Source organism: Sapajus apella, unplaced genomic scaffold, assembly GCF_009761245.1.
Source record: "Sapajus apella isolate SASKATOON/1434 unplaced genomic scaffold, GSC_monkey_1.0 scaffold36, whole genome shotgun sequence".
Lineage (NCBI taxonomy): Eukaryota > Metazoa > Chordata > Mammalia > Primates > Cebidae > Sapajus > Sapajus apella.
In genome coordinates, this window is record NW_022436976.1 from 2,028,050 (window position 1) to 2,049,855 (window position 21,806).

Consider the following 21,806-nt stretch of genomic DNA (forward strand, 5'->3'; position numbering starts at 1 on the left):
TGTGTGTGTGTGTGTGTGTGTGTGTGTGTGTGTGTGTGTGTGTGTGTAAATATACTGGAAAGGAAGAGGGAATTGAGCAAAAACAAAATAGCAAAAACAATTGAGAAGTGATATGTTTGCTGGCAATTTTTAAAAAGGTGAAATGTTATAGGCTGTGTGATGAGACCCTACAAGTTTTCAATAAATCTATGAATGTTATATGATACTTGGTTTTGTTGGATACTGATGAAGATGAGTTTGTGTCAAGAACTTGGGTGAACATGGTTGAAATATCAGAGTTTATATCAGAATTTAGGAGAGTCCACCTAAATCCTTAAAATGATTACTTATCATGTGTACGTGCATGTGTGTGTGTGTCTGTGTGTGTGTGTGTGTGTGTGTGTGTCTCTGTGTGTATACCCATGTTTTGAATATGTACACACTGCATTTACTAAAGGTGATATATTTCTGTCTTGGAAATACAGTTTGAAAACTACTCTGGTTAGTACCTGACCACCTTTCTATCATAATACCTTATCAACTGTTTAATTTATGCATAATCAAGTTTTACATATCATATTTTAAAACTAATAAATCACTTTTGGGATACTTGGAGAGCTTGGAACCAATGTGTTAGCTCTTGATAAAATTCATCAGGTGTTCTTACTCAGAAAGACTCATTTCAGAAGAAATCATAGGGCAAAACACTCAGCAGATCAGACAAAAATCTAAAGTACTAAGAATGGAACACCCAGAAGAATGGAACACCCAGGCGTTTGTCTGGTGATCTGTGTGTTTGTGTATGACAGGGTTGGATGGTAGTGGGGAGGAACAGTTTCCTTTTCTGGCGATTTTCACCTGGGTGGAAATGGGAGGAAGAGTGAACAGCAGTGTGGAAATGGGAGGAAGAGTGAACAGCAGTGGTCTGTTTTTCCTGCAAACTCAGCCAGCACTTTGTAACTGGCAGATGCTGTCATTTCAACTACTACTACTACTGGCTAAAATCCAAAGGGTTTAGATAGAAATGAATCATCTTTGGAAATGCAGCATGATGCAGAGATTCACTAAGACAGTCCGAGGGGTCAATCCCAGCTAAGTTTAAGGCCATGTTTTAGAAGTCAGAAAGCAGAGCTGGCAGTCTGGACTCTTAGCTTTTTTAAGTCACAAAACTATTGTGAAGTTTGCAGAGTCAGGATTGCCCCAAGGCCCTGGTTGAGATTTTTCTCTTCCATGGAGTACTTCCTGATAATTCTAGCCCACTGGAAAGCCTCTGAAGTCTCTTGGCCCTTGGACTCTTCCCCATACTCCTTTGCAGTAAATTACAAACAGCCTTAAGTTGATCTTGCTAATAAAATGAAGCCATGGATATGAAAGTGCCTAGCACAGTATTCAGCAAGACTTTGTTTATCCATTCTGTTGTTTCTGGAAAAGTAGTCCTGATCAGAATACAGAATTAATGAAAGTGGGGCTGTTAAGCAGAGGTGACTCAGCCCATGTTCTCATCTGTTACAGCATAAGGCCCTAACAGGAAATGTTCTCTACCACATCCAGAAATTGTTGTTTCTATTGAAATAACCCAGATGGTATGCATTACAGAAGAAAGCCTTTATAAGTTGGCCCATTATTATCCAAATCTGAATATGCATGTTAGTGGAAGTGCTGTGGCCTGAATGATGGCTGGGGTATTTGAAACATTTGTTCCTGAGGAACACATATGAGTAGAATAAAGGGTGGGTCATTAGCTTAATGCATATTAAGATCAGAGCCTATTTATTACAGCAAAATTAAAATATTTTAAGATCACAATACTATATACTTATAAAAATTCATATAACAAAAGTCAATAAAATGCAAGGCAAATGTTCCTTTCCTCCTATCTGCTTTCCTCCCAATCTCACTATTATTATTATTATTGTTATTTTGATACAGGGCCTTGCTCTGTTTCTCAGGCTGGAAGGCAGTGCACAATCATAGCTCACTGTAGTCTCAAACTCCTGGGCTCAAGCAGTCCTCCTGCCTCAGCCTCTCAAAGTGCTTGGATTACAGGCATGAGCTATCACGCCCAGTCTTTTTAAATTTACCTGTGTAGTTATCTTTACCTGTGTTCTTTATTTCTTTGTATGGGTTCAAGTTACTGCTTAGTGTCCTTTCATTTCAGCCTGATTGACACCCATTAGTAGCTCTTATAGAGCAGGTCTGTTACCAACAAATTCTGTTTTTGTTGATCTGGGGATGTGTTAATATTTCCCTTGTTCTTGAAGTATGGTTTTGCTGGAAGTTCTTGGTTAACTTTTTTTTTTTTTTTTGAGTCGGAATTTCAATCTTGTCACCCAGTCTGGAGTGCAATGGTGCATTCTTGGCTCCCTGCAAACTCTGCCTCCCAAGTTCAAGCAATTCTCCTGCCTCAGCCTCCTGAGTAGCTGGGATTACAGGTGCTTGCCACCACGCCCAGCTAATTTTTGTATTTTTAGTAGGGATGAGGTTTCACCATTCTGCCCAGGCTGGTCTCAAACTCCCGACCTCAGGCGATCTGCCGGCTTTGGCCTCCCAAAATGCTGGGATTACAGGCGTGAGCCACTGCACCCGGGCTGTTTTTTTTTTGTTTGTTTGTTTTTTGTTTTTTTTCAGCATCTTGAATATGTCATTTCATAGGATCTGGCCTCCATGGTTTCTGATGAGGTGTCAGCTTTTCATCTTTTTGGCCCTCAATCTCATCATTATCTCAGGGGCTGCAGAGACAAACATGAACAAGGACCCTGCTTTCAGAGGACTGATATTTTAGTTGAAGGAGAAAGATCACAGCAAGGAAACAAATAAAACATAAAACCAAACCTCAGAAGGTTTCTTTTTATATGGAGGTGGGATCTGAATCATAAAAAAGAATCAGTCTTGAATCTTTATGGAAAGAGCCTTCTAGGTAGACTGAATGGCAAGTACAAAGAGCCAAGGAATGAAAAGGGGGCCTCTAAGGCTGGCACTTTGTGGCCAAAGTGAGAGTTCTGAAAGGAGGATGGGGAACAGAAGCCAGATCATGCCAGGGAGGGCTAGGTGGGAAGTTACTAAGTATGAGAGGCCACTGAAGGTTCTTAAACGGAAGAGGGAAATCAGAATTTGATTTTCACTTTTGAAAGATGCCTCTCATGTAATGGGGGCAAAAATGGAAGTCTTCAGACAGATTGGAAGAAATGTATTCACACATATATACAGGCATATAGAAATAAATATTTTTATTTTTAAACAACAAAAATGGTGATATATAGCACTTATTCTGCAACTAATTATTGGTGTACATTTTTAGAACTCCTCTTTGAAATTATGCTCAGAGTTAGTTTACTGTCGCTTAGAAAAATCAAACACATTTTGTTTTTTGACCTTTCCTTACTCACTCAAATGTAATAACTTAATAGGAAAATAAGTTGGGATTTTAACATTTTGCTCCATTATGTGTTCGTTAGATTTGGCTCTTGAATAACATTTGGATTATCGCAGAAATCAGATTTATTCTTAAAAAATAATTATTTTCTTTCTTTTCTTTTTTTTTAACCTTGCAACTCCAGCTCAAAAGAAAGAATTATTTTTCAACAAATTCAGTAAATACTGATGTGATACCTTTTGAATATGTATACATTGGAATACATATACAGCCTGCTACAGGGCTTACTTAGAAATGGAAAACATTTATTTGAATTTATAAATTTATTTAGTCACCAAATAATTATTGAGTACCAACCACAAAGCATTAGACACTGTTTCAGGCCCTGGGATACATTAACGAACTAAGTAAAGGAAATTTCTTTTCCTGATGAGTTTATATTCTAGTGGAGGGAGACAGACCAAATGAACAATCAAAATAAGTAAATGATCTATTATGGTTTAAGATTGCATAGGAGCAAAGTAAGAGAAACCTGAAAAGCTGGAAGGGGGTTCCAATTTTAAATAATGTTGTCAGGTTAGGCCAAGATGGTGACATTTGAGCAGACTCTAAAGGGACGACATAAGTAATACAGATGCTAAGGGGAGGAATATTCAAACAGATGTCCTGAGGCGGGAAAGTGCCTGGCAAAATTGAGAAACAGTGAGGTGGCTAGTGGTTGGTTGAGTGCTTAGGTGAATGGCTAGTTGACAGAATGTCGGACATGGAGTCAGAGAGGTAAGGTGGTGAAGGTCAGGTCATAAGAATCTTGCAGCCATGGTTAGCACTTTAGCTTTAACACTGAGTCAGGGGCACCAAAGAAGAGAAGTGACAGTATGTCACATTTTAAGGGAATTACTCTGCCCACTGTAAATAAATAGACTATACAAGAGCAAGAGGGGAAGTTTATATATGTTTTGGAAAACAGCAGCAGCAGCAGCATTTCATAGTCACATCCCCTTAATTTTGCTAAAAAGGTGGAAAGCAGCCAAAGTAAGCATTTTAAAAATAAAATAATCAGATTTTATCCTTCCTTCCTGATATAGTTCAGATATGTGTCCCTGCCCAAATATCATGTTGAATTGTAATTCCCAGTATTGGAAGTGGGGCCTGATAGGAGGTAATTGGATCATGGGGGTGGTTTCTCATGAATGGTTTAACATATCCCCTTGGTGCTGTCCTCATGATAGTAACTCTTCATGAGATCTGGCTACTTAAAAGTGGGTGGCACCCTGCTCTCTCTTTTGCCTCTGCTTTCGCCATATGATGTCCCTTCTCCCACTTAACCTTCCACCATGACTGAAGATTCCTGAGGCCTCCCCAGAAGCAGATGCCAGTGTCATGCTTCCTGCACAGCCTGCAGAACCATGAGCCAATTCAACCTCTATTCTTCATAAACTACCCAGTCTCAGGTATTTTGCTACAGCAATGCAAGAATGGCCTAACACACTTACCATAGCAAAGCTCTATCAAGCCCAATTTCTTTTAGTCATGGGCTAAAAATGTTCTTAGACTTAAGCCTACATGGCTTAAGCAACAGGCCATTTACTATCTCAAATGATATTTGAGCAGTATAGAGATATACAGAGCCAAGTAGGTTAATGGAGCCACTCAATAACATCTGAGCTTAGGGTTGCCTTTTCTGTACAGTCATACCTTAGAGGTAGTGCAGGTTTGGTTCCAGAGCAATGAAGCAAATATCATGATAAAGGGTGTCACACAATATTTTGGCTTCCCAGTCCATATAAAAGTTATATTTATACTATACTGTTGTCTATTAATATGCAATAGCATTATGTCTCTAAAAACAATGTACCTATTTGAATTGAAAAATACTTCATTGCTAAAAAATGCTAACAATCTAAAAAAATCTTTAAGCCTTCAGTGAGTTATAATCTTTTTGTTGGTGAAGGGTCTTGCCTTGATGTTGATGGCTGCCGATTGGTCAGGGTGGTGGTTGTTGAGGGTTGGGGTGGCTATAGCAACATCTTAAAATAATGCAGTGAAGTTTGCCACGTCGATCGACTCTTCCTTTCACAAAATATTTTTGCCTCATTCAATGTTGTCTGATAGCATTTTACTCACAGTAGAATTTCTTTCAAAATTGGAGTCAATCCTCTCAAACCCCGCAGCTGCTTTATCAGTTAAGTTTATGGAATATTCTAAATCTTTTGTTGTCATTTAAACAACTTTCACAGAGTCTTCACCAGAAGTAGATTTCCTCTCAAGATACTACTTTCTTTGTTCATCCATAAGAAGTAACTCCTCATCTGTTCAAGTTTTATCATGAGATTGAAGCAATTCAGTCACATCTTCAGGCTGCACTTCTAGTTCTAGTTCTCTTGCTGTTTCTACCACATCTCCAGTTACTTCTGAAGTCTTGAACTCCTCAAAGTCATCCATGAGGGTTATAATCAACTTCTTCCAAACTCCTCTTAATGTTGATATTTTGACCTCCTTCCACACCCATGAATGTTCTTAATGGCATCCTTTCCAGGTTTTCAATTTACTTTGTTCAGTTCCATCAGAGGAATCACTATCTACGGCAACTACAGCCTTTTGAAATGTGTTTCTCAAATGAGACTTGAAAGTCAAAATTACTCCTTAGTCCATGGGCTGCAAAATGTATCCTGTGTTAGCAGGCAAGAAAACGACTTTCATGTTGAATATCTTCATCAAAGCTCTTGGGTAACTAGGTGAATTGTCAACAAGCAGTGAGATTTTGAAAGGAATCTTTTTTTCTGAGCTGTAGATCTTAACAGTGGACTTAAAATATTCACTAAACATGCTGTGAACAGATGTGCTGTCAGCCAGGCTTTGTTGTTCCATTGACAAAATGTAGGCAAAGTCAATTTAGATAGTTCTTAAAGGGCCCTAGGATTTTTGGAATGGTAAATGAGCATTACCTCCAACTTAAAGTCAGCAGTTGTGGCTGGGCACAGTGACTCATGCCTGTAATCCTGGCACTTTGGGAGGCTGAGGCAGCTGGGGCATTTGAATTCAGGGGTTTGAGACCAGCCTGGACGACATGGTAAAACCCTGTCTTTACAAAAAATACAAAAACTAGCTGGGCATGGTAGTACATGCCTGTAGTCCCAGCTAATCGGGAGGCTAAGGTGGGAGGATCACTTGAGGCTGCAGTGAGCCATGATCGCAACACTGAACTCCAGCCTGGGTGACACTATATCAAAAAATAAAAAGTCAGCAGTTGCATTAGTCCCTAACAAGAGAGTCAGCCTGTACTTTGAAGCTAGGCAGGGACCTCTCTTCTTTAGCCAGAAAAGTCCTATGTGGCACAGTCTTCTAATAGAAGGCTTTCTTTTGGTCTACACTGAAAATCTGTTTAGTGTAGCCACCTTCATCAATTATCTTAGATCTTCTGTATAACTTGCTGCAGCTTCTACATTGGCACTTGCTGCTTCACTTTGCACTTTCATGTGATGGAGATGACTTCTTTCCTTAAACCTCATAACCAACCTCTGCTAGCCATTTTTAATGAAGCTTCCTCATTTCTCTCAGCCTTCACAGAATTGAAGAATTAGGGCCTTGCTCTGAATAGGCTTTTGCTTAAAGGTATATGCTGTGGCTGGTTTAATCTATCCAGACCACTCAAACTTTCTACTTATCAGCAAGAAGGCAGTTTAACTTTCTTATCATGCCTGTGTTCAAGAGGGGAGGACTTTTACTTTCCTTCAAGAACTTTTCCTGTGCATTTACAACTTGGCTAAGTGGAACAGATCTAGTTTCTGCCTATCTCAGTTTTCAAGATGCCTTCCTCACTAAGCTTAATCATTTCTAGCCTTTGATTTAAAGTGAGAGCTATGTGACTCTTCCCTTCACTTGAACACTTAGAGGCCATTGTAGGGTTATTTATTGGCCTAATTTTAATATTGCTGTGTCTTAGGGAGTAGAGAGGCCCCAGGAGAGGGAGAGAGATGATCAGCTAGTCAGTGGAGCAGTCAACACATACACTGAACATGCTGTCTTATCAGGGTGTAGTTTGTGGCACCACAAAATAATACAATAGCGACATCACAGATCACTATAACATATATAACAGAAAAGTTTGAAAATTTTCAAAAATTACTGAAATGTGACATAGAGACACCAAGTGAGAACGTGCTGTTAGAAAAAATGGTGCCACTAGACTTGTTCAATGCAGGGATGAGCAATACAAACCTTTACTTTGTTAAAAAACAAAAAACCACAGTTATCTGTGAAGTGCAATAAAGTGAAACATAAAACAAGGTATGCATGTATTTTAATTGCTGTTCTCTTCATGTCATGGTTGTAGAATATGCTGCCACAGCTACAAACATGTCTGGTTCACTGGAGGATGTCCAAGTCAAGACGTAAGGAAAGAAACTTGTCCTTAGGCTGTCAGGATAAAATCCTTCCCCTGAAGCTCCTCATCCCCCACTCTTCATTATAGATTGAGCAGAATTAGGTCACATTTTTAGCTCCTCAACCAGTTACTGCAAAGAGGGACACAGTACCAAGAGGTTTAGACCAGCGGTTCTCAAAGATCTGCAAAACCTTCAGGAGGCAAGTTCCCAAGACCCTTCCAGGTAGTCTGCAAAGTCAAAACTATTTTTATTATACTAGGATTTTATTTGCCTTTTCACTCTCATTATGAGTGTACAGTAGAGGTTTCCAGAGGCTACCTGAAATAGCACAACAGATTGAATGCACAAACATATGAAAATCCAAATGACTTCTATTGAGCAAGACGTTAAAGATATGAGCAAAATTTTAAAGTAGCACCATTCTTTACTAATTTTTTGAAAATATAGTTATTTTTAATTAAAATGTACTACTTGACAATAGTTTTAATTTTTGTTCATTATTTTTAAAAAATAACTATTTTTAAATTTGTTTTAATATCAATAGCTGTAACCCACATAAACAAAAGTTCTTGGTGCTCTCAATAATTTTACAAGTGGAAAAGGGTCTTGTGACCAAAAGATTGAGACCACTGATTTATTCAGGCAGATCTTATTCCTCCCTGGGGTTGCTGGGGCAGGGCCAAACTTCCCAGATCTCAACTAAGCTTGGCTCAAACCTTTTAAAAATATAACTGTTAATGGTAAGGGCACCTGGGCTCAATAGCAGCTAGTTGGACCTCTGAATGCTTAGGCCAAAGGAAAAGAGAATTTCATTGGGCCCTGAAGTTGTCACTGCGGCATGCTTCTTCTGCTGTTTTTCTGGCCTTGATCTTTCATTCAGGATTGGGGATAGGTTCATGTAAACTGGAAGGCCAGCATTCCTCCCGCTGTTGTTTTTCAGCGTTAATACATCTTCATTTCTCATACTGTTTTGGTTTCAGAATACTCTCAGGAGCCTCCTTGAAATACCAAACCTGCTTTTTGCCTTTTGAATAAATCCCTTGGCTTCACCAAAACCAAACCAAACAAAAATCAAAGTACATCTTTGTATAACCCATATGCCTGTGATTTCTCCATCTGATCTCCTTCCTTTCTCTGGCCTCTTTGCTTCCCCGGAGAATTTTAGGCTGCCAGGGAACCAGGAAGGAGCCGGCCTGACCCTGGCCACGGGTGCAGCAGGCATAGGTTTTCACTGCACATATTTTGCTGAGTGGGTGGAAGACATTTTTGAATAAACTGAGAGTTCATGAATGCCATTTCTTAGTCCTTCCTTTGCCCGCTGTCTTCTGCCCGGGTCCATTTCTTCGCCCTAATTTTACATGTAACTTTCTCCCGGTTGGGCTGTTTGCATCCACAACTCCCGACGCTTGAACCTCCAGTCCCCAGGGCCTGACCTAATTCTAGGTGCCGGCTGTTTGATTAATTTCTCCACTTTGGCAAACGCACGTGGCTCTTCTGGAAGTTTCACTTTTGCTGCTAGGTTGGGTGTTGGGGTTCAGCGGGGCTCCTAAAACGTGCTCTAAAGCAACCACGACCCCCTGTCCCCGCAGAGCGCCAACCCCGAACGCTGCAGGCATCCAGAGGAGGCGGGGAACAGGGCCTGGCCGGGTGAATCACAGGGCGTAACAGGTGCCGCAGCCGCAGCTGCGCCCGCTGCGCGCTGACTTCAGGGATAAGATCTTCTTTTCCTCCGGGTTTTTTTGGAGGTGAGGAGGAGACTCCAGAGGCCCCCACCCGACCAATGCAGGCCGCGGTTGTTCATCGCCTAGCAACTGGCGGAGCCAATGGGAGGCGGCAGAGCCTGCGGCGCCGGCGCGCTGGGGCGGGGTGGGAACCTCAAGAACCTGCGGAGGCCGGGAGGCGGCCGCGAGGGGCGGGGAAGGCGGGAGTCCGCGGCGGAGGAGGAGCCGCCGGCGGGAGGCGCTGTGAGGCGCTGCTGGCCCTCGGGGCTGCGGGAGCCGGGCTAGAACGCGGAGCGGTGACTCCCCGCCGCTCCCGGGGGCCGTGACGGTGAGCGGCCGCGCCTCGCGGCGGGGATTGTGACGCGCCCCGCCAGGCAGGGGCGGGGGTGGGCTGGGCGCCGGGTGGGTGCCGGGGCGGGGGTGGGGTGGGCGCCGGCGCGGGGCGGACGCGCGCGGAGGTGAGAGCTGGTACCTGGCTCAGCGCCCCGCGGCTCGGCGGGAGGCTGCGCGCGGCGGTTGGGGCCGTTGCAGGGTGCGGGTGAGCGTCGACCCGGGCCGCGCCTGGAAGAGGAGGTGGGAGGTAGGTGCTGGCCCCGGGACCGCGCTCGCTGGCGTTCGCGGCGGTGAGCCCGCGGAATGCTCTTGCTCAAGGAGCCCCAAACCCTCTCCGGGATGGAGCGAAGGTGGCGCCCAGCGTAGGAGGACAAGCGGCGTGGAGATGCGGAGGAGGAGGGGATAGCCAATTTGGGGCTGCAGAGCCTCAAAGCGGCCGTGGAGCAGGCGGGCTTTGGCGATTTGTCAGTGCAGCCGCAAGAGGCAGTCTTTAAAATGACTTATTGGGTGGCCAGTGGCCGCTGCAGTGGAAGAGAACCCAGATAGTGGTCTAATAAAAAGTCTAGGGGAAGAACTTACATCATCCAAGAGGCAGGCATGTGTGAAAATACTTTGGTTTAGAATTTTTATAGTCAATGACAGTAAACTGAATTGTAAGCTCCCTGTACCTTTTTTGAGCCTGTGCTAATTGCCCATTTAGGCAGATCGCTTGGGCTCAGGGCATAGAATCTACTAAATAATTTGCTGTCATCATGTATAATATGGAAATTTTTAGATTATTACTCAGTTTCAGGGCCCATAGTTGTAAATGCCAAACTGTCATTACTAGCAACGCTGATAAAGTTCTTGTTGAATCTAAGAGAATTGAGATTTTTCTGGAGGCTGTAATAGGTTGAGGATTAGAAAAGAGGGTGGTTTAGAAGTGTAAGGGTGGAGGCTTCTTGAACTTCCTGGGCTCCCTGGCAATTCAGATTAGAGTCAAGGTCTAGGGTTTGCTGTGAGCGATGGATGTCATGGAACCCTTCATGGTTCATGGGGGATTGGCTTACTCTGGGGTAGAAGAAAATTCTGGTAGTCCTGTAGTTTGATCCTGAACTAGAAAGGTTGATGTGACTTGACTCATTTAGGAGCCCGAATAAAATTTGTAAAGAATTGGAAATTTGGAGAGAAAAGAAATGCCTTTCAAGTTGACATCAAGCTGTCTTGAAATTTAGAAGTTCGAGGTAGATTTATGAATTTGGATCCAGTCGGCAAAACTCGATCCATGAAATCTCTTATCCTAAAACTATCAACCTACAGGCCTAGGCAGCTTAGGTTATTCATTCACAGTAAACAAGTGAGGAAAGCTTAACTAATTTAACACTCTGTTCTGCCTGCTGTCAATGAAAGTTTCTCAAAAACGGTTCTTTAAGAAGAGAGTTAGGAACTATAGTTAATCAGTGACTGGCTGGGCCTCTTAAGCCAAGTCATTTTATACTCTTCCTTCCCTTCTCTTTCCCCAGCTGTACAGTGAAGATAATAAAGCTCATGGATTACGTAACATGGGTGAGGCGGCTTGAAGATAACTGTGAAGACTTATTCTAGGATGAAATGTGGAGATCTCATCACACATTATGCTTTGCGACAAGGCTTGTTATAGCACATTATGTTCTAAACATAATGAGACAGATAGATGAGAAAACTAAAATGTTATGCTGAAATTGTTTGCTAAAGACCTCAAGTCCGGCACAATGTCCTATTATATACTTGGGATCTCCTAATACTTGACAGTCTGCTCTTTGGCCAAAGCTGGCCCTGACACCGGTTTTATAAAGTAGACATTTGAGTGCTTTCTATGTAGTATGCACCTAGAGAAACTAGGTGCATGAAAAGACGCGGCCCCAGAATTGTGTGATTTTAATTCATTTCACATGCTTAAATTGGATTGCTTTCAAAGATTTTTAAGTTATTTTCTTCCATATCTTTTCAATAGCTGTCAACATGCCTCCTTATTGGTCTGACCATTTGCTCATGATACAAAGAGGCTTTGATACGACATGGGTTTGTTTTGTGGCTTTGGTAGTGGTGATATGGTTAGAAGTGAAGGTACAAGTTATCTTGAATTCATGGTTTATGGGATGAGATAGAACAGAGAAATGCACCATTAGTAATGAAAAACAACCTAGAATCATGCGTTTTGATCGTGGGCCAGTATTTTATGTAGTACCAGCAGACTTACTGAATTGTGCTTTAATAATTCTTTCAATAAACATTCATTAAACGCTTAGTAAGCTGCTACTTGCCTGACCTGAGGGTAAAAAGATGAGTCTTGCCTTTCGGAACTGTATTTTGGAAATTATCAGTATAGTAAGGGAGAGGGCAAAAAAAAATCTCACAACAAATATAGGAAGGCTTTCGAAAAGAACGAGAATTTCATCTGTGTCTGGCTGAGGCAGTGGAGTTTGTCAAGCAGCTGGTGCATTCTGCAGCAGTGTACAGTTGAGGAGTTACAGGTGGCTTGGTAGAGTTGGACCAGGTTGGGGTCATCGTATTAATAAGGCTGTAGAACAGTGCTGTGAACATTGACTGGTAGATTACAGGGAATCTTCAGAAGGTTTTATGTAGGGAAATTATATTTGATTTTTACTTCAGAAGGGTATTTCCACCAAAATCAGTAATTTGAATGATCCAAAATGTATTGAACATAATCCAAATATCTGAAAGACAGGAGTCTCACACAGCAATTAGACTTGAGGTATATTTTGCTGAAGCTCTCAGAAACTCTAGAAAAGCAGAAATAATTATTTATACAAGAAACCTTTCTTGAGTATCTTATACTTTTAAGACTGGAAGAATGGGGATACGAATTAAATAAGATAATTCCTCATTTTCAAGCAACCTGCAATTCAATAGGAGAAATAACACAATTATAATGCAGTGCTGAATCTGAGTGTCAGACAAAAATGCCAGGCTCTAGCAGTGTAGGATTCTGAGATAAGAGAAGAAATAGTCTTTTGAATTAGCAAAAATAAGCTTTTAAATAGAAATTAAACTCATTTAACACCATCTGGCATGCAGTAGGTACTCTGAGTTCATCATCAACTTCTCCCCTACCAGTTTCACATAATTAGCTAGTACACGAGTTATTAACTCCCCATCCATGGACCCTTTGCAAATGAATGGCTTCATAGATCCTCTGAAACTGTAGTCCGAATTGCCTGTTCTTGTACTTCTAAAGAAAGAGGGTCATTGGCTTTGGGTTTTGGGACCCAAAACATTTTAACCCGAGTTGGCAGTAAGGCGAAGGACACAGGACTCTTGGTGCCTCCACAGCCAATCTGACTGGGTAGAATTTAGAATTGTTTGAAATATTTGAGGAACAGTATATATATGTATTTAAAGCATTTTAAGGAACTTCCGGTGCAAAGAATTAGATTATATTCCATGGCTTATGACACATTTGTTTAATTGGTCCCTTTATAATTTTAATAATACCATAAGCACCACCTAACCCTCTGCATAACTCTATGGGCCTGTCCATTTCTTTTTCCACATTCCTTCACCTGATGCAATTATTTACCAAATCCTTTATTCATCATTACCTTGGTGTGGTGTTGTGTTGTGTTGTGTTGTGTTTTGTTTTGTTTTGTTTTGTTTTGTTTTGTTTTGAGACAGAGTCTTGCTCTGTCACCCAGGCTGAAGTGCAGTGGCCCGATCTCAGCTCACTGCAACTTCTGCCTCCTGGGTTCAGGTGATTCTCCCGCCTTAGCCTCTCCAGTAGCTGGGACTACAGGCACCTGTCACCACGCCCAGCTAATGTTTTGTATTTTTAGTAGAGACAGGGTTTTACTGTATTAGCCAGGATAGTCTTGATCTCCTGACCTCGTGATCCGCCCGCCTCAGCCTCCCAAAGTGCTGGGATTACAGACAAGAGCCACTGTGCCCAGCCTTCCCTTGGTGTCTTTTAAAATATAGTTGGGTCACTTAATTAAAAACTATGTTACATGCCCTATCTTCTGAAAATTTTTCACTCTATAATGCTGAAATTTGTATTATGTGTCACTGAGGTTTTCTGATTACTGCATAATATTCCATGTTGTGAATATGGCATAATTTATTCATCTCTTGTTGGTGATTTTTGGGTTGTTTCCAGGGTGATACTCTTGTGCTTCTCTGCTGTTGTGAAGAATGGTGCTGTATGTGTGCACATCTCCTGGCATATGTAGGCAAGAGTTTCTCTTGGGTTTCACCAGGAATGGACTTGCTGGGTTGTAGAGTGTGTGAGGATAAATGAATGTTCCACTGATGAGCTATTTGTTTTTCAGAGTTTCCCCCACCCTCCAAAACTTAATAAATTGCTTACTCTGGCATTCCCTAGGACTGTTATTTTCAACCTCCATTTAGTACTTTGGAATACTTTTACATCATTCATGGAATCTATTTTGTAGGACCCTTAGATAAGAATTCCTTTTTGGTGTTCTCTAATTGAAACTGCATATAAATAGAATGCTAATTTATACTGAACCACATTCTGTAGAACACAGCAGTGATTCTCAAACTTTGTGTCAGAATCACATGGAGGTTCTGCTAAAACACTGATTTTTTGGTCCACCACTAAAGTTTCTCAATCTGGAATGGAACTTGATAATTTGCATTTTTAGCAAGTTCCCAGGTGATGTTGATGCTGCTGGTTCCAGGACCACACTTTGAGAACTATAAAAAATGATTGAATTTGGGCTAAATCATTGAAAAAACGCTTAGTAGATTCATGAATTATGTTTGGTTTATTTATTTCCAATGCCTTTAGTGGATATTATTACCATTTCATTATTTGAGGAGTGAAATACCAATAAATAGTAATTTTTAGATTGGATTTGGATCTTAGCTGACTTTTAACCTTAGAAGTTGATAGACTTCTAAAAAGTGCCCTTTTTTTCGCTTTTCTTAGTAATCATCTTGTAAGAATATGATTGCTGCTATTCCTATGTGTACACTGGAAGAATTTGAAACTGATACATGGTTTCTAAATTGTCATGCTCTTGATTCATACCCTGAATCACCTTGCTCCTTCTCTGAGCTGGCACCAATCAAGATTAGATTGAAAGCCCTTCTAAGTTGTGGCATAAAGTGTTGACTTGCCTATTTTACTAAAACAGTAGCAAACCTTACACTAATACATCCTTGAACTTAGTTGGATGTTCATTCTGTAGTCTTGATTGGGGTCCAACCTTGCATCGTTGATGATGCCTAATATGGAAGTGGGGTACAAAGAATATGCTGACAAGCCTGCCAACCAAGAACTCAGTTGAGGTGATGGGAGAGAAATTTTATTCCAGTTAGGTCTGGTCTGTGATAGAGTTCATATTATGTGTTCTAGAAGTGCAAAGAGAAGGGATGGCAGTGCAGGGAAAGACTGGCAATATATTTGCTAGATTTTTCAAAAATTTTTTGAATTGCTACATACAGCATTTAATATATGGACTGCTTTTGTACAGTTCCCATTCCAGTTATTTAATTGGCATAATTATTTGAGTATAATTTAGTTTCAGGTGAGGTGGTAAAGAAGCGAATACTTGTTCAGTTTGAAAAAGCAGCTTGAGGGGAGCAAGAGCGTTGGGACAAATACCTAATACCTGTGGATCTTAAAACCTAGATGACAGGTTGATAGGTGCAGCTAACTACCGTGGCACATGTAACAAACCTGCACTTTCTGCGCATGTATCCCAGAACTTAGAAAAGGCTTGAATAGTGTATACTTTACCCTCTCCTGTAATAAAGATAGTAGGGTGTAATGTTAAATGTGCTAGACTACCAGGGTTTGCATTTTGGCTTTGTTGTGTTATAGCTCTGTGTCCTAGGTCAAGAAAACTCCAGGCTTCAGTTTCCTTATCTTGGAAAGTATTTATGTGGATCATTGTAAGGTTGAATAAATTCATACACATATAATGCTTACAATTGTTCCAAGTAAATGCTACAGCTTAATAAATTATTAAAGTTATGTAGCATCTCATTTGCTAAACATTGGGTTGTAAAGACAATACATGCACATTGTTATAAAAATGTGAAGAAAAGGCTGGGCATGGTGGTTCATGCCTATAATTCCAGCACTTTGGAGGCCCAGGCAGGCAGACCACAAGGTCGGGAGTTCAAGACCAGTCTGGCCAAGGTGTTTGAGACCAGTCTGGCCAACATGATGAAACCCTGTCTCTACTAAAAATACAAATGTTAGCTGGGTGCGGTGGTATGCACCTGTAGGTTACATACCTTGGGAGGCTGAGGCAGGAGAATTACTTGAACCTGGAAGGCAGAGGTTGCAGTGAGCCAAGATTGTGCCACTTCACTCCAGCCTGGACAACAGAATGAGACTCCATCTCAAAAAAAAGAAAAAGAAGAAGAAAAAATAATTTTGATATAAATAGCTGTACTTAGTTCCATATTGGGTCCCATGAGAAATGTAAAAATCAAAGATAATAGAACTGGAAATTCTTTAAAGGACATCTAGTTTGACTTCATAATTTTACAGATGTGGAAACTGAAACCTGAAAAAATTATGACCAGTTCAAGGTTACTCAGTAAATAATAGAAGTGTTGCTGAGAACCGTGGCCTCTGATGCTCAGTCCAATGCTCTCTCAGGGAAAACTAACAGTGTAATTGGCAGCCAAGTCCAAAACAGGTGAAAACATAGCAATAAAAAGTCAGTGTATAATGGAATATCAGATGGTGTACACAGATTAAGTCCCTACTGTGTTTAACTTTGTGAACTGCTCTCTTGAAGTGGAAATGGACCTTCTTAGTTGTTTCATTCATTGAAGGTTAAGAGCATTCATTTTTTGAAGATCATGTTAATAGTTATAAAGTCAATTTCCCTCTTTCCTCCTACCAAGTTTGGATTATTCATTAAGCCGGTGGGAGAGTCCACTTTTGCCAGGTCTGCCAGCGCTCCATGGGTTTGCCCTTCACAGTAGTTGGGGAAAAGTCTGGCCTCTGTGTTTCTGTTCCCTGTCTTCCTGATGGGCCAGGTTCCCACAGACATTCCCATATATGTGAAAACTGCATTACCTTTGCTCATGGGTATGCATGCGTATGTGGAATAGGTGCTAGAAGTGTACTTGATTGGTGGCATTTGTCTTAGTTGAGATTTCCACTCATGGGCAGGTGCTACTTTCTGGAATTGAGCTAAGAGTACTTTCACACATTATCTCATTTAACCATGCTTGAATACTCTGCCTCTAAAAATTGTACAGAATAATACATGCTCCTAAAACATTCAAGCTATATACAGATATGCTGTGGAAGAGGAGAAAGCCCTGGCCTTCCACCCCTCCCTATACCCAATCATTCCATCCCCAAGAAGGTCATTTGTAATAGTTCGTAATTTTTCCAGAACTTGCCCCTAAATTTATAGGTAGTTTGATTTAACAAAAAATGATGATCATACTGTTCTAACCTGTAACTTCTTTTTTTGTGCTGTACATGCAGATGTGCTTTCATCTTTAATAATCCCAGAATAGCCTGGCTGTACCATATGTGTTGGCTTTTAACTGTTTGACCATGATGGATATTAAGATTGTCTCTAGTTTTTTGCCATTTCAAATAATACTGCAATTCAACAATGTCCTCAATATATATTATGCTTGCTCTCTTATGTGCCTAGAAGTATAATTGATTAGTGGAAGGATTTATACATTTCAAAATTTGTATACTGCTGGAATTGCCCAAACCACTGACCTCTGGTAAAGTGCTATTTTCCTTATATAATTGATTATCTTAAAAAACTCTGGGGCATCTGTATAATTTTCTAACCAGTTTTTGCCCAACAAGGCTGCTTGCCTTTTTATTTTATGCATTTTTAAAAATTACTCGTGCCATTCTACCATTAGTTTTGGTGTTTGAGAGTGGTGCTGTTCATCCCCATTTCCTCTGCTTATCGTCACCATAATTGCCTTTTAAAAACATAGATTTTTTTTTCTTTATGTGGAAAACACATTCATTTATAGAAAATTTGGAAGACAGACAATAAAGTAAAAATTATATTTTTGTGCGTGAAAGCACATAAAGAGAGGAATGAAAGTCCTGCCCTTGCCTTTTCCCCATTTTTAAGTTTTTTTCTTCCAATATTTTCTGTCCTTATACAAACTTCTGTGTTTATATAGAGTAGAATTTATACCTGTATATATCTACTGACATTGTTTTTTTTTTTTTCTAAAAACCAATAAGCTCGTGTTAGATATGGTTTTGTAACTTTTTTAAATTGCTTAACAAAATATGATGCAAGCCTTTCCAAGAGTAAAATAGCTAGTAATAGCTAATATTTATTGAGCACTTACCATATACCCAAGACCTTTTTTTAAACCCTCTACATGCATAAGCTTATTTAATAAAATTACTGAAGAAATCTAATAACTGAATTTACTATTTAACCACCTAATTTTTTGAGATAAACTGCTTTTACTCTCCTTTTGCAGATGAGGAAAGTGGGGCCCAGAGAAGATTTATGTTCAGGATCACTTAGTCTGTAAGTGGGGAAGCCAGGGTTTTGAACTGGATGGTCTAACTTTAGATTTTAACTCTTTTACTATAGTATTTCTCATACTGCAGGAATGATCAGTTCAAAGGTATAAGGAATTTAAAGAACGGTATGTTCTTTAAATGTTTAAAGAATGGTAGAATTTAAAGAACGGTATGTTCTTTCAAAGATATAAGGAATTTGAAGAACAGTATGCTACCCTCTAAGCTGAGGATAGCCTTCTAATGGCAGATTTTGGCCAGGAACTTCACTGAGATTATATCCCTCAACCCAGAGATACACATGAATACAACCCAGAGATACACTATGAATAGTACCATAATTTGTGTGTTCACACTATGTTATGCAGTCTGAGCCCAGTTGGGAGATATGATTGAGTTCTGTCTTTACTGGTTCCTGAAGGAGTGGTAGGAGGAGATGCTGCTTCCTGAGCCCCTCACCCACTGAAGCAACAATGTGTGATGGTTAAGAGAATGGGCTTTGTCCAATGTGGGGTTGGGCACTGGATTCCTGCCTCTGCCACTTGCTAGCTCTGTGATCCTGGGCAAATTACCTAACCTCTCCCATCAATTTCCTTATCCGTAAAAGGGAAAAAATAATATAGGGTTGTTGTGAAGATTGACTTAATAATATACATAAAGCATTTAGAATAGCTCCTGGCACATGTGTTATTAAACCAGTACCCTATGTCCTAGTTATAGTGTACTTAGTTTTCTACCTCTTATTCTGTTAAATACCCATAACCCTAAGAAGTAGATTATCATCACCCCATTTTCCAGGTGAGGAAACCAGCTTGAAGAGAAACTCTTGAAATGAGTTTCTTCATGCAGATATGACCCAGTCTTGACCTGGGCCCTTGAGGCTTGCATTGTTTGCACTGTACTTTCCAACTATAAATCCTCTATTGGCCACAAAACAAAGGGAAATTGTTAATATCAATTTTTGAGTTTCCACCATTCATGTATATTTAAATTTATTAGGAAGAGGTTATTTCTATGGAAAATATCTATAAAATTACACCACTCAGAAGAAATAGGTTAGATTTTAAATTAGTAAAGGGTAGATTTTCTGAGGTTGGATTTAATGTGTTTTTGTACTGATGTGTGCATCTGAACGATTTTAAGGTGCAGAGATATTTGTAATGGAATTCAAAGCTATAGTCTCTTTTGTAACAAAATCATAGTTGAAGGTGGTATTATAGTTTTAAATAATTGTAATATATTTAGTTTTCAAGAGTAAATACTGATAACTAAATTCTTAAGTTTTAGGACTGAACTTGTAAGATAGGACTAATGTTAAAAGACTTAGCTTTATTTTCTTAATCCAACAGCCAGGTAACTCTAACTTTGTGAAATTTTAGCAAAGACTTTAGTTAGCTCTGTTTGTGAAAAATTATGTGCAATGTTTAGAAGCCCAGATGGTATAAAGTTACCATGTTCCTCTATTGTGGAAAGCTATTATTTTCTGACAGCTGCAATTGTTTTAGAATTCTGAGTAGGTAGGCAATTGTACCTTCTCAAGTTTGAATTTCAAGTGAGCTTGAAAAGAACACTTAAAGTAGTGTACTTTGTGAGGAAAATCTTGTAATCAGGATACTGTGTTTCTGAAGAGTTCTCTTTTAGTTGTAGCTGCAGAGATTTAGGGGTGAAGAGGACAAGACAAATGAGAATTGAGAGTAGTTCTTTTCTCTAAAGGGTTGACTCTTCTTTTGCACCTTTTCCATTGCTGTTTTCCTTCCTCTGCATTCTATTTCTACCTGCCAGAATAAACATGTTAATTTGCTATCAGTTATTTACTTGCGTATTCATCGATTATGCCATCCTTTAAGCTTAGTGGTAGGGTACGCAGAAATGTAAAATGTGTGGTACTTGAGAGTGTGGCTGGGAAAGGTGAAACAAACCAGTAAGTATATGGAGGGCTTAGAGACTGAGATTGGTGGGCTAGAGTAGTTAGAGAAGGTTATGTGGCGGGGACGGTGGTTGTGCACTGTTTTGCAAAAGTGTTAGTTTTGAGATAGGTGCAAGAAGAAAGCAGGTGGAGGCACAGAGGCTGAAGTGAGTGTGCCATATGTGGGACTCGGTTCATATTGTAAACATTTACTGAGCATCCGCTATTTTTTAGGTACTGTTGGCTACAAAGATGCGTACATTCCCTGCCCTCTAGAAGTTCATAAACTAGTGGGGAAGGCATGTAACCATAATAATATGAAATGATTAATTGTAATACTGAATGATACTGTTAAAAACCTGATCAGTGGCATTTGCAGTGTATAGCATCAGTTTTAGTTATTTTTCAGTAAATTATGTCATCAGTTTTAGAAGGGAATCAGAAATTTCTCAAGAAATTTATATATCATGTACATATTTTAAAACTCATATTAATCTATTGCTTCGTAACAGATTTCTCCAAAATTTAGCAGCTGAAGCAGCCAGCTTACAATAGATGAGTCAGCACAGCTTAGCTGGGTGCTTCTGGCTCAGCGTGTCTCACTAGGCTGTCAAGCTGTTAGGGCTGCAGTCATCTCAAGGTTTGACTGAGGTAAGATCTAGTTCTAAACTCACTTGTGTGGCTCTTGGCAGGCCTCAGGTCTGTTGACCCCAGACATCAGTTCCTTGCCACACAGACCTCTCATAGAGCTGCTCCAATGTGATGGCTTCTTTTCCCCAGGAAGAGGGATCTAAGAGGCAGCAAGTAAAAAACAACCTCACGTGAAGCTACAGCCTTTTTACAACCTAATTTTGGAAGTGAAATCCCTTCACTTCTGCTGTATTCTATTTGTTGGAAGCTAGTCAGTAATCTAGCCCATATTCAAGGAACAGAATAACCCAAGGGTATATCCACCAGAAGGCAGGAATAACTGAAAGCTATCTTAGAGACAGCCTACCCAAAGTTCTACAAGTTATTGTTGTGCATTGAGAACGTCTTCGTCTTTGGGGTAGAAGGAAAAAGATGAGCTAGCCAAGGAACTTTTCTGATCGAAGAAACAGGTGTGATTAACCAGAAGCACAGGATGTTTTTGCTAAAGGTCTGTAAAGTTAGTTTCAATGTTATGTTAATATTTACGATAGAGAACTATAAACAAGAACAAAGCTATTGTTTGTGGCCAAGCAGAGATCAATTTTATAGGTGTGCCTCAATTTAAGTAGTATATAAGTTCCAGTGAGAATTGTATGCTCTGAATGGAATCATTTAAAGTGAATTATAAGAACACAGTCTTCTAAAGAAACAATGAAAATCATTTTGATTATATTCCATTTTCAGTTGCTTGTGCATACTTGATAGAGATTTATGTGTACAGAGTTGGAAGGTTGAATAGCGATAGAATGAAAAGAGCACAGAGTTGGCCGGGCACAGTGGCTAATGCCTGTAATCCCAGCACTTTGGGAGGCCGACACAGGCGGATCACTTGTGATCAGGAGTTTGAGAGCAGCCTGGCCAACATGGTGAAACCCCATCTCTACCAAAAATACAAAAATTAGCCAGGCACCCACCTATAATCCCAGCTACT

The 21,806-nt window shown here is 40.2% G+C and overlaps 1 protein-coding gene across 8 annotated transcripts in view; it reads left to right on the top strand.

Moving 5' to 3' along the window:
• The window catches only part of SSX2IP (SSX family member 2 interacting protein), a 71,135-nt gene that overhangs the window by 15,997 nt on the left and 33,332 nt on the right, over nucleotides 1-21,806 (top strand). For 3 of the 8 annotated variants that reach the window (XM_032296411.1, XM_032296406.1, XM_032296414.1), the window contains exon 1: nucleotides 9,602-9,786. The exons of 1 other annotated variant lie outside the window; for it this stretch is intronic. The gene's annotated coding sequence lies outside the window, so the exon portion shown is untranslated. Of the gene's footprint in view, nucleotides 1-9,601; nucleotides 9,787-9,881; nucleotides 10,039-18,075; nucleotides 18,287-21,806 lie in introns of those variants that run through there. 4 more of the 8 variants (XM_032296412.1, XM_032296407.1, XM_032296413.1 and 1 more) reach the window with 4 other exon arrangements.